A 9854-nucleotide genomic window follows, 5' to 3' on the forward strand; every position below is an offset into this window, starting at 1 on the left:
TTCACTACTGTGTGTGTGTGCACTTGGATGGGTTAAATGCAGAGCACAAATTCTGAGTATGGGACGCCACACGTCACTTTCACTTAATTTCTTGAAAGAATGTCTTTTTATGGCACTTCTGCTTAGTTTATGGATGGAAATGGGTTTCACAATGTGAAAGTCTAATTTTCTACAGGTGATTATATTATATTATTATTATAATAATATTATTATTTAATATATAATATAATTATATTATTATTGCAACACCTCTATAGTTTTCCTCATGGATGGACAGAAACTTCGCAATGAAGAGTCAATGAATATATGTTTAACTCCTGTGGAGTCAAAGACAAAGTGATTATTTGCAATGTTTGATATGCAAATGTTATAGTTTCTTCTTATGAAGGATGTGATTTTTTTCTAATATATAGTGACACTGTATGTTAATTGTGCAAACATAGTCACATAGAAATAAACACTTTTTGAATATAATCAGTACTGCTTTCCTCATTATTAATCAAAACAAATGCTTTGTACTGCATGCTCTTAATGAACCTTTGAAATTTAAACAGTGTTTTCAAAAAACCACCACCACACTTGTCAAATTATCAAGTGGTCTCAATTTCACCTGATGTGAGTCCATTTACACTTAATGGTCAAAGAATATCCCAAAATGACTACAAAAAGTCCTTGTGTGAGCATTTACATTTATGCATTTAGCAGATGCTTTTATCTGAATGGGGCACTGGCATCTTTCAAAAGGTATTAATATGTACCTTTAGGTACTAATATGTACATTTTAGGCATTAATATGTATCTTTAAGGTACTAATATGCACCCTTTAGGGGTAAAAAAAAGTACAGAAGTGTACCTTTTGAAAAGGTTCTGCCAGTGACAACTTTTGTACCTTTTTTCTGAGAGTGTATACATTTTATCAGTGTGCAAAAAGCCTTTGTGCATAACATTTTTTTTGGGAAACAATTAAAAATTTATTATCCCTAACACTACATGTTGGCCTATTAAATGAGCATAAAACCACATGCCAGCTGCTATAACTTTAGAAATATCTATATTTGTCCCATGTGTCTTCAGTTTTAATATCTTAAACATTTTTTACGTCATGTGATAAATGGCATGTATTAAACTAGACTTAGCTGAGTTTGAGCATGACTATAGAGTTGAGTGTGTGAGAAAGAGCGCAGGGGCTTGATATTCGTGTTTGTACTTTGAAATCCTTGATAATAGGCGCTGTGTGCTGTCAGCTAGTTTCATCAGACAGCTGGTGTGGCTGACGGGGTGGGGGCGCTTAGCCCATCATGTGTGGGGCCGGCTTCTCCCAGGATTTCCCACACCCGTGACTCTGGCTCCCGTTTCAGATCCGACATGAAGGAAGTGTGCCGTGCTAAATCATCCATTACGTATGGTGGTGTGAATCCTGACCCGTCCCTTCTATTGCCCCAATTCAAACCTGAGCCCCCTGGGAAACAGCTATCCACTTGTTGTTTGAGTCTACTTGTTGCAAACCTGAAGTGGCGTATTGTTACGGGTCATGTGAATTGTTAAAGTTCTTTATATTTTAGAAACTGTTTTCCACAATGTGGCTTCAGAACAATTGACATATACTAAAAACAAGACAAACATTAAAAAACAAGAAGATACAGTATAATTAAAACCATGAAAAAGAATAAAAAAATACAAAAAAAAAGAAAAGAAAAATAACCATGAGATATGCATTGTTGTGGCAAACTGTTGGTTGCTCTTGCTCCGCCCTTCCTAACTAGAGTGCACTAGCCAGAGTGCACTAGAATTCACTAGTGAGAGAACACCAGGTGACGGTAGTTAAGTTAATCTATTAATTAGCAGGGCAGAACAGACTTTATGTAGAGTAGCAGTGGTTTGAACAAGGAAAAAGATTCCTTTTTGTGCAGAGTTAAGCTACTACAACAAACTGAAGAAGCAGCCGGTGAGCTTTAATATTTTGTACTTGGGTTGTTTTGTTCAATCATGTTGTATTTGAATATCATTAGTTTTGTATTAGTTTGGTTTGTGAATTAGGTCTGGTTTTCTATATAGAGAGTATATTTAAATTAAAAGTTGTAAAAAGTTTAAAATCATTTATTTAAAAAGTAGTGTATTTGGTATGTAAAAGTATATAAATGGTTAAATATCTGTTGTCTACTTGTATGATATTCTTTGTTAATTTAAAAAAGAACATTTTTGTATACAAGTTTTGCTTGGTATTTTTGATTATATTTATTAGTGCTCTTACAGTGGTGTTTGTATTTGTCTAAAGGTTTTTCACCTGCTTGACTAATGACTGGCTGATTGATCACTGCATCAAAAAATCTGAAAAAATAAAAGAAAGCAAGTATGGTCAATGAGTGGAATCCGGTGGAATTCTTGTAGTGGGCTGTCTTATCAAGTGGGAGAGTTCTGCACATTGAAACTTTGTAAATGGTGAAACCACTTGACATGCATTAATTAATATTCAATTTAAAATACTTAATTTAAATAAAATTCTTTTAAGTGTAAAATGAAAAGCAGTTGGTGCACAATTTTCACTCAGAAACTGCTAGTAGATTTCGCAATTAATTTACAAAGAAAAAGAATTGAGCATGAATTTTTGAAGTAGAAAGACTGAAATAGTATTTCCTTACAAAAAGTAGTCCAATGTTTTTTACAACTTTGAAGTCATTTAAATTTTTTTTTACAGTGTATAAAATAACATACAGAAATTATAAGAATAAAGAAATATAAAATGACAAAATAATTTTAAATTTATAACAATAAAAAATTATAAAATGTTTATTATAATCTAAAACAATGTTGAATAAAAATGCAGCATTATTGCATAAATAAAAGTTTTACTCTTTTAAACCGAAAACACTTTAAATACTTCAAATAAATTGTTTATAAGTTTGGAGGTCAGCAACTCCAAAAATTGTTACCAAATTAGACTTTCGACATGAAACTGAACAGCTATTTAATATTTAATCTAAGTTAAAGTAAAACTCAGAATACCTCAGAGTTAATGACAGTGTTATTTTAGTATCATTGAGATGCTTAATATTTTGAATTATATAATTAAATTATTATTTTTGTATTTTGCATTATATATTTTTTTTGATTTTAGTTAAATTAATTGTTTTGTTTTTATTTCGTTTAATGTCTATTGTTTTTATTAATTATATTTTAGTTTTAGGTTATTTTAGTACATCAAGTTCATTTCAATGATGCTTTGGCAACTAGCTAAAATTAAATTTCAAAAACATTTGTATATTTTTAGTTAATATTTATTTCAAGTAGTAGCAACTCTTACTTTTTTATTTTTTTTATTTTTTATTTTTTTACTTTATATAATAACCCATGATGCACAATAATTTGCATATTAAATAGATTTTAAACATGCCACTAAAACATGTTCAGGAATTTGCAAACTTACCTGAACATATAAGTGATACTAACTATTCATCATTATGTAAGCTCGATTATGTACATTATTTATTCATCCTCCACAATAGAAGAGGCATCAATTATTTCATGGTTAACTGGCCTCGGGGCTCCCACGGAGGGAATGGTCTTCCACACACCCAACGTAACACAGGCAGGTTGCTGTACTTTTATTACCTGGGAACATCAGCGCTCGCTGATAAGGCTTCTGCAGACGGAGACTGTAGACATATGATCATTTCCTAAGGGATGCAAAGGAGATAGATAAGATGTCGCACACCTTATCAGGCAGAGACATGGATCTTGTACAACAGCTGGCTGGAAGAAAAAAATATTTTTTTGCAGAAATGCTAATGGGTAAATTATAGATGTGATAGTAAAATTAGCAAAAATATCTATATGAGGATAAAATATTTAATTGTATTTTAATATTTTATACATGGACACTTATTTACATATACACATAATTTTATAATAAATAAAAATACAAAAAGGATTTACTGTAAAATTTATAATAGCTCTATTAATAATTATTATAAAGTAAACATTTTTTTTTAAATATTACAATACAAAATACAATAAAAATGACAAATCTTCATAGGAGATCCTGTACAACAGCTGGCTGGAAGAAAAAGTATTTTTTTATCTTTAAAAAAAATGAAGTTGTAAATAAAACAAAGATTATTGGAGGATCTTTTACAAGAAAATACTATTTTAGTTTTCTACTTCGTTTCATATTTAATCCATTGTGTTAGGTTTCTTTGAAACAACTTTTACTCAAATGTCTAGTAAATTAATTGCAAAGTAAATCCTGTTTAGTATTATAATTGTTTTATTTACAACTTTTTTACAGTGTAAAAAATATTCATGTTTGACTGATTCATTTAGTGAGACTTTCTGTAAGAAATATAGTAATGCCAACAGGTTCTCAAGTGAGACGAGTGTCTTTATTTATTTATTTTTTAGTTGTGTTTTAATATTATATACAAATGCACAAGATTTTATACATTAGAAAATTAATAAAAAATAATTTCAATGTAATATAAATTATTAAACTGAGTACATTAATTAATTTATAATTAATGTGTCATTTGTGTTTAAAAAAAGATTCAAATAATCCATTGCTTTTTGGAAATTAAATAATAAATAAAAAAATAATAGAAATGACACAATAAATAAAATACAATAAAAATGTCATAAAAATGAAATGAAATAAAACGGAAAATGATTGCATGAAAGATATATATATATATATAATAGATACATAAAAATTAAAAAACACAAATGACACATTTTCATAATATTAATTATTATTCTAAAAAGAAAGGATAAAATGAAATAAAAATGTGAAATTAAATAAAATGTAAATATCCTTCTCTTTTGGAATATGATTGCAGGAAATATTTTTAAAAAGTAGCCTATATAAATAAAATACATATACAATAAAAATGAAATTTTCATAATAATTACTGTAAAAAAAAAAGATAAATTAGCAAAATACAATGATAAAACTGAATACATATGACAAAATAAAATGTAAAAATCCTTGTCTTTTGGAAATTGATTGCTCTATTTATATTTGTTGTAAAGTAAAAGGAATAATAAATATAATGATCAAAATGGCAAATGTTCAACAAATTAAATGACTGTAATACAATTAAATCAATAAAATACAATGATAAAATTAATAAAATTAATTTTTAAATAAAAAATGTAAATTAAATGAAATGTAAAAAAAAATCCTAAAATGAATCTTCTATTTTTATAAATAATGCTAAAATAAATCGCATATCACAGGTGCCGCTGAATTTACCCTCTCTTTTATTGAATATCTTCCTTAATGTTGTGCTTGAATTTAACTTTATTTTTAATTTCATGTTATTTCACATATTCCGCTTCTAATAAACGATACAAAGATATTTTCTCTGTGCTCAGATCATCAACACTGGTCACCCAATGCCAGATGTTTTTTTGGAGGGAAACCTGCTCTATTTTCTTCAGTTTCTTTCTTCCTTCTTTAAGACTCCTGTTTCCAAACAGTGACTCATTCTGACAGAAGACACTGATAGTTTAATGGCTAGACTGCATTCCACCATAGAGCTTCTCATCGTTCGGAGGAATAAAGGCGCTCTCTCTCTCTCTCTCTCTCTCTCTCTCTGTGCGTGTGGTGTTGTGGCAGTGTGTCCAGCTGCAGGTCGCTCCAGTGAGGAATGTGTGAGAGCTCTGGTCTGTGTCTGCTTCCCACACTTCGGCCCATTGAGAGCCGCCCCACCCTGCTGCCGCTGATCCAGCGCGCCTCATTATTCCCGCTCTCAATAGACCATCTGGTCCTCTGCTCGTGCACACAAAGCTTCCCGCTCTCCCACACGCCCCTTCAAGCCGCAGGTACGCTTTCACTCCTGAGGAGAGATTGATCTGCACACAATCCCACCAGCACAAACAAACATGGAGGCATGTGTGCAAAACACGTTTCTGCATGCCTCTATCTATCTATCTATCTGTCTGTCTGTCTGTCTGTCTATCCATCATTTAATAATTTATAATTAACCATAATTATATGTACATATTTAATCATTTTTAATTGAACAATTAATTAAAAATGCATTTATAATAGTTTTTAATCAATTGGATATTTTTTTATACAAATATGTATATATTTTCATGTAATAAACATATTTAAATGAATTATTTTAATGCATATGATTTTCTTTTTAATTTGTTTTTAATAAATTGTTAATAACAAATAAAATAACAATTTTTGTTTATTGAATATAAAACTGTTTAAATTAATTTATTTTAATACATATATTTTACTAAATATTTAAACAATGATAATAAATATTTTATTTATAATATTTTTATTCATTAAAATAGTTCATTTTATTTAAAAACAAATGCATATATACATATACATGTTTGTAACTGTTCAAACAATTTTTTTAATATACATGATTTTTTTACATTTGAAGTTTGTTTTAATAAATTTAACATTTTTAATAAATATTCAAATGATAATAATTATTATTTTCATTTAATATTTTTATTGATTAAAATATGAAAACTTAAAAAATGTCCAAATTAATTTTTTTCAATACACATACATGTTTGCAATAGTTTTTAAATATACTAAACATTTTTAAATTGGCAATAAATATTGATATTGTCATGTATTAAAAACTGTTCAAATTAATTATTTTAATATATGCTTTCTAATAAATGAAACATTTTTAATAATAAAAAAACAAACATTTAAATTATCCAAAACTGTTCAAATTATAAATTATATACTATTATATATTTAATTTAGTAAAAAAAATGATCATTTGAAGTGTGTTGCTGTTCCAAAGATGAGACCACAATTCAACAATTGTTTTCCTGCAGAAAAAAAGGACTGCTTTCCTGTTTTTCCCTCCGTTTTAGTTTTAATGACCACAAACACTCTGGCAAGACTTAAGGGGTTTCAATGGGCAGAAGGTATTGGACAATGTCACAGTTTGGCGCTCTAACTGCCTCTTTTCATGCGTCTGTGCTGTGAATGCCAGAGCATGTGATGCTGGAATGTCATTGAGCTTCTCTCACATCAAGACCCCAATTCCTCTCCGGCGAGCAGAGGTCAGGGGCTTCCCAGCTCCACATTTTTATGAAGAGATGGACACTTCACACTGGGCACACCGCGCTGAGCATCTGCTTCCCTCTGTCTGTCTGTCTGTGTGTGTGTGTGTGTGTGTGTGAGAGAGAATGAGAAGAGTGTTGGACAAGGGGGCGCCCACATTCAAAGACCCTTTTGCAGAGCAGGATGGAATGTATTGTGGCTTTACCAGTCAATTTTGGCGGGAGATGGGAATTGGTGTGGGAACGGAATTTGGGGTTAACTAAACCAAAGCACCTCCTCATAGACACAGAGAACAAGAGATGCACTTGTTCATAGATCAGTCGCTGTAATGAAGAAGAATATTTAGCATTTCTCACACTCTTAAAAAATAAAGGTTGGTTATTGGCATTGATGGTTCCAAGAAGAACCTTTAACATCTATAGAACCTTTCCACTGGACGAAAGGATCTTTCTAGTGGAAAAAGGTTCTTTTGGATTATTAAAATGTTCTTTACGCTTATTGTTCACTAAAATGTTCTTTGGGGAACCAAAAATTCTTCCATGGCATTAATGCAAAACCTTTATTTTTAAGAGTTCCATTTTAGGTTTTTTTATAGTAGAAAAAAAGGTTCTTTAGATCATGAATGGTTCTTTGGGGAACCAAAAGTACTTCTTTTACAGTCTTAACTATTTTCCCTCCATCGCTTTTGACACCTTTTTTGATAATTATCACAAAAAGTTTTGATTTAGATCCTGTTGAATGTTTGATGATCGCGTTATGTTACATATGCATCTGCTTACAATCGTTGTTTCTGCTTCTTCTTTGGAGTTTTTTGATCCAGGGATTCAGTACTCTTTCAGAAGATGTGTAATAGCGCCTCCTACCATATAACAGTAAAAACACGGAAAGCCAGAAAATTCTGTCAATGGCGGGAAAGAGTCAAAAAAGCGTGTTTTTGTAGTGATGCCATAGAACCAGATTTTGTTTCCCAAAGACCCTTTCAGTCAACATTTCTTAAAAGAACCATTATTTTCTTGGAGTGAAGAACATTTGAATGATCTAAAGAACCTTTTCGCTATAAAGAACCTTTCGTGGAATGGAAAGATTCCATGGATGTTAAAAGTTCTTCATGGAACCATCAATACAAAGAGCCTTTATTTTATAAAGAACCTTTATTTTTTATGCCATCACTGCACATCTTTAAGTGTGCAGCAAACCAACTTAAGTTAGTATTTTGCAATATTGTTATTTTAATGGGTGTAAAACATACGTGCAGTAAGTACATCAACAGACTGCATGGCCACTAATTGCTTTAAAATAACATTATAGTAACCCCGAAGCAATTTACAACTGCATAAGTGAGCCAAGTGAACTGAGCATGAACCTCGCATGTGAAAGGCTCGACAAAACGCCTGTCAGCGCTGGGCTTTGCTGACCACACTTTCCCGCGCACAGGAGCCAGCTGCGCCTTTGAGCTCTTCAAAGTCTAATCCTGGAGCCCGTGTTGTCCCAACTTTCCCACAGCAGCTCTTCAATGGGGCCCAATAGAAGTGTGCCGCAGTCCCCAGCGCATTAGTAATGGGCTCTCAATGAGGCAACCAGTCCCCCCGGGGTATATTGAGGAATGATTAACAGAATAATTAATCCTAAAGGGCCACACTCAACTGTCCTAAAATACTTCTTGAGCTTAAATATAAGGTGAATACAGAACAAATGAATAAATAATATAAATATGAATAGCCCTTTAATAAAATGTTAATTGACAATACAGCATGAAACAATCATATAAAACATGCTAATACTAAAAAAAAAAAAAAAAACTCCTACCATATAACAGTAAAAACACGGAAAGCCAGAAAATTCTGTCAATGGCGGGAAAGAGTCAAAAAAGCGTGTTTTTGTAGTGATGCCATAGAACCAGATTTTGTTTCCCAAAGACCCTTTCAGTCAACATTTCTTAAAAGAACCATTATTTTTTTTCTTGGAAGAACATTTGAATGATCTAAAGAACCTTTTCGCTATAAAGAACCTTTCGTGGAATGGAAAGATTCCATGGATGTTAAAAGTTCTTCATGGAACCATCAATACAAAGAGCCTTTATTTTATAAAGAACCTTTATTTTTTATGCCATGCCATCACTGCACTTCTTTAAGTGTGCAGCAAACCAACTTAAGTTAGTATTTTGCAATATTGTTATTTTAATGGGTGTAAAACATACGTGCAGTAAGTACATCAACAGACTGCATGGCCACTAATTGCTTTAAAATAACATTATAGTAACCCCGAAGCAATTTACAACTGCATAAGTGAGCCAAGTGAACTGAGCATGAACCTCGCATGTGAAAGGCTCGACAAAACGCCTGTCAGCGCTGGGCTTTGCTGACCACACTTTCCCGCGCACAGGAGCCAGCTGCGCCTTTGAGCTCTTCAAAGTCTAATCCTGGAGCCCGTGTTGTCCCAACTTTCCCACAGCAGCTCTTCAATGGGGCTCAATAGAAGTGTGCCGCAGTCCCCAAGCGCATTAGTAATGGGCTCTCAATGAGGCAACCAGTCCCCCCGGGGTATATTGAGGAATGATTAACAGAATAATTAATCCTAAAGGGCCACACTCAACTGTCCTAAAATACTTCTTGAGCTTAAATATAAGGTGAATACAGAACAAATGAATAAATAATATAAATATGAATAGCCCTTTAATAAAATGTTAATTGACAATACAGCATGAAACAATCATATAAAACATGCTAATACTAAAAAAAAAAAAAAAAAAAACTGTGGTAAGGTTAAGGCAAGTATTGATCAACAGGTAAGTATGTTGAACCAAAACTGT

The 9854-nt window shown here is 31.7% G+C and overlaps 1 protein-coding gene across 2 annotated transcripts in view; it reads left to right on the top strand.

The window, feature by feature from the left end:
- The window catches only part of LOC107706547 (transcription factor HES-5-like), a 14497-nt gene that overhangs the window by 2643 nt on the left and 2000 nt on the right, over positions 1–9854 (top strand). The window contains exons 1-2 of one of the 2 annotated variants that reach the window (XM_016510294.1): positions 1722–1945; positions 5612–5817. The gene's annotated coding sequence lies outside the window, so the exon portion shown is untranslated. Of the gene's footprint in view, positions 1–1721; positions 1946–5611; positions 5818–9854 lie in introns of those variants that run through there. The other variant, XM_016510295.1, reaches the window with a different exon arrangement.

The sequence above is a fragment of the Sinocyclocheilus rhinocerous genome, unplaced genomic scaffold (genome assembly GCF_001515625.1).
Source record: "Sinocyclocheilus rhinocerous isolate Xijiao unplaced genomic scaffold, SAMN03320098_v1.1 scaffold3097, whole genome shotgun sequence".
Taxonomy (NCBI): Eukaryota; Metazoa; Chordata; class Actinopteri; order Cypriniformes; family Cyprinidae; genus Sinocyclocheilus; species Sinocyclocheilus rhinocerous.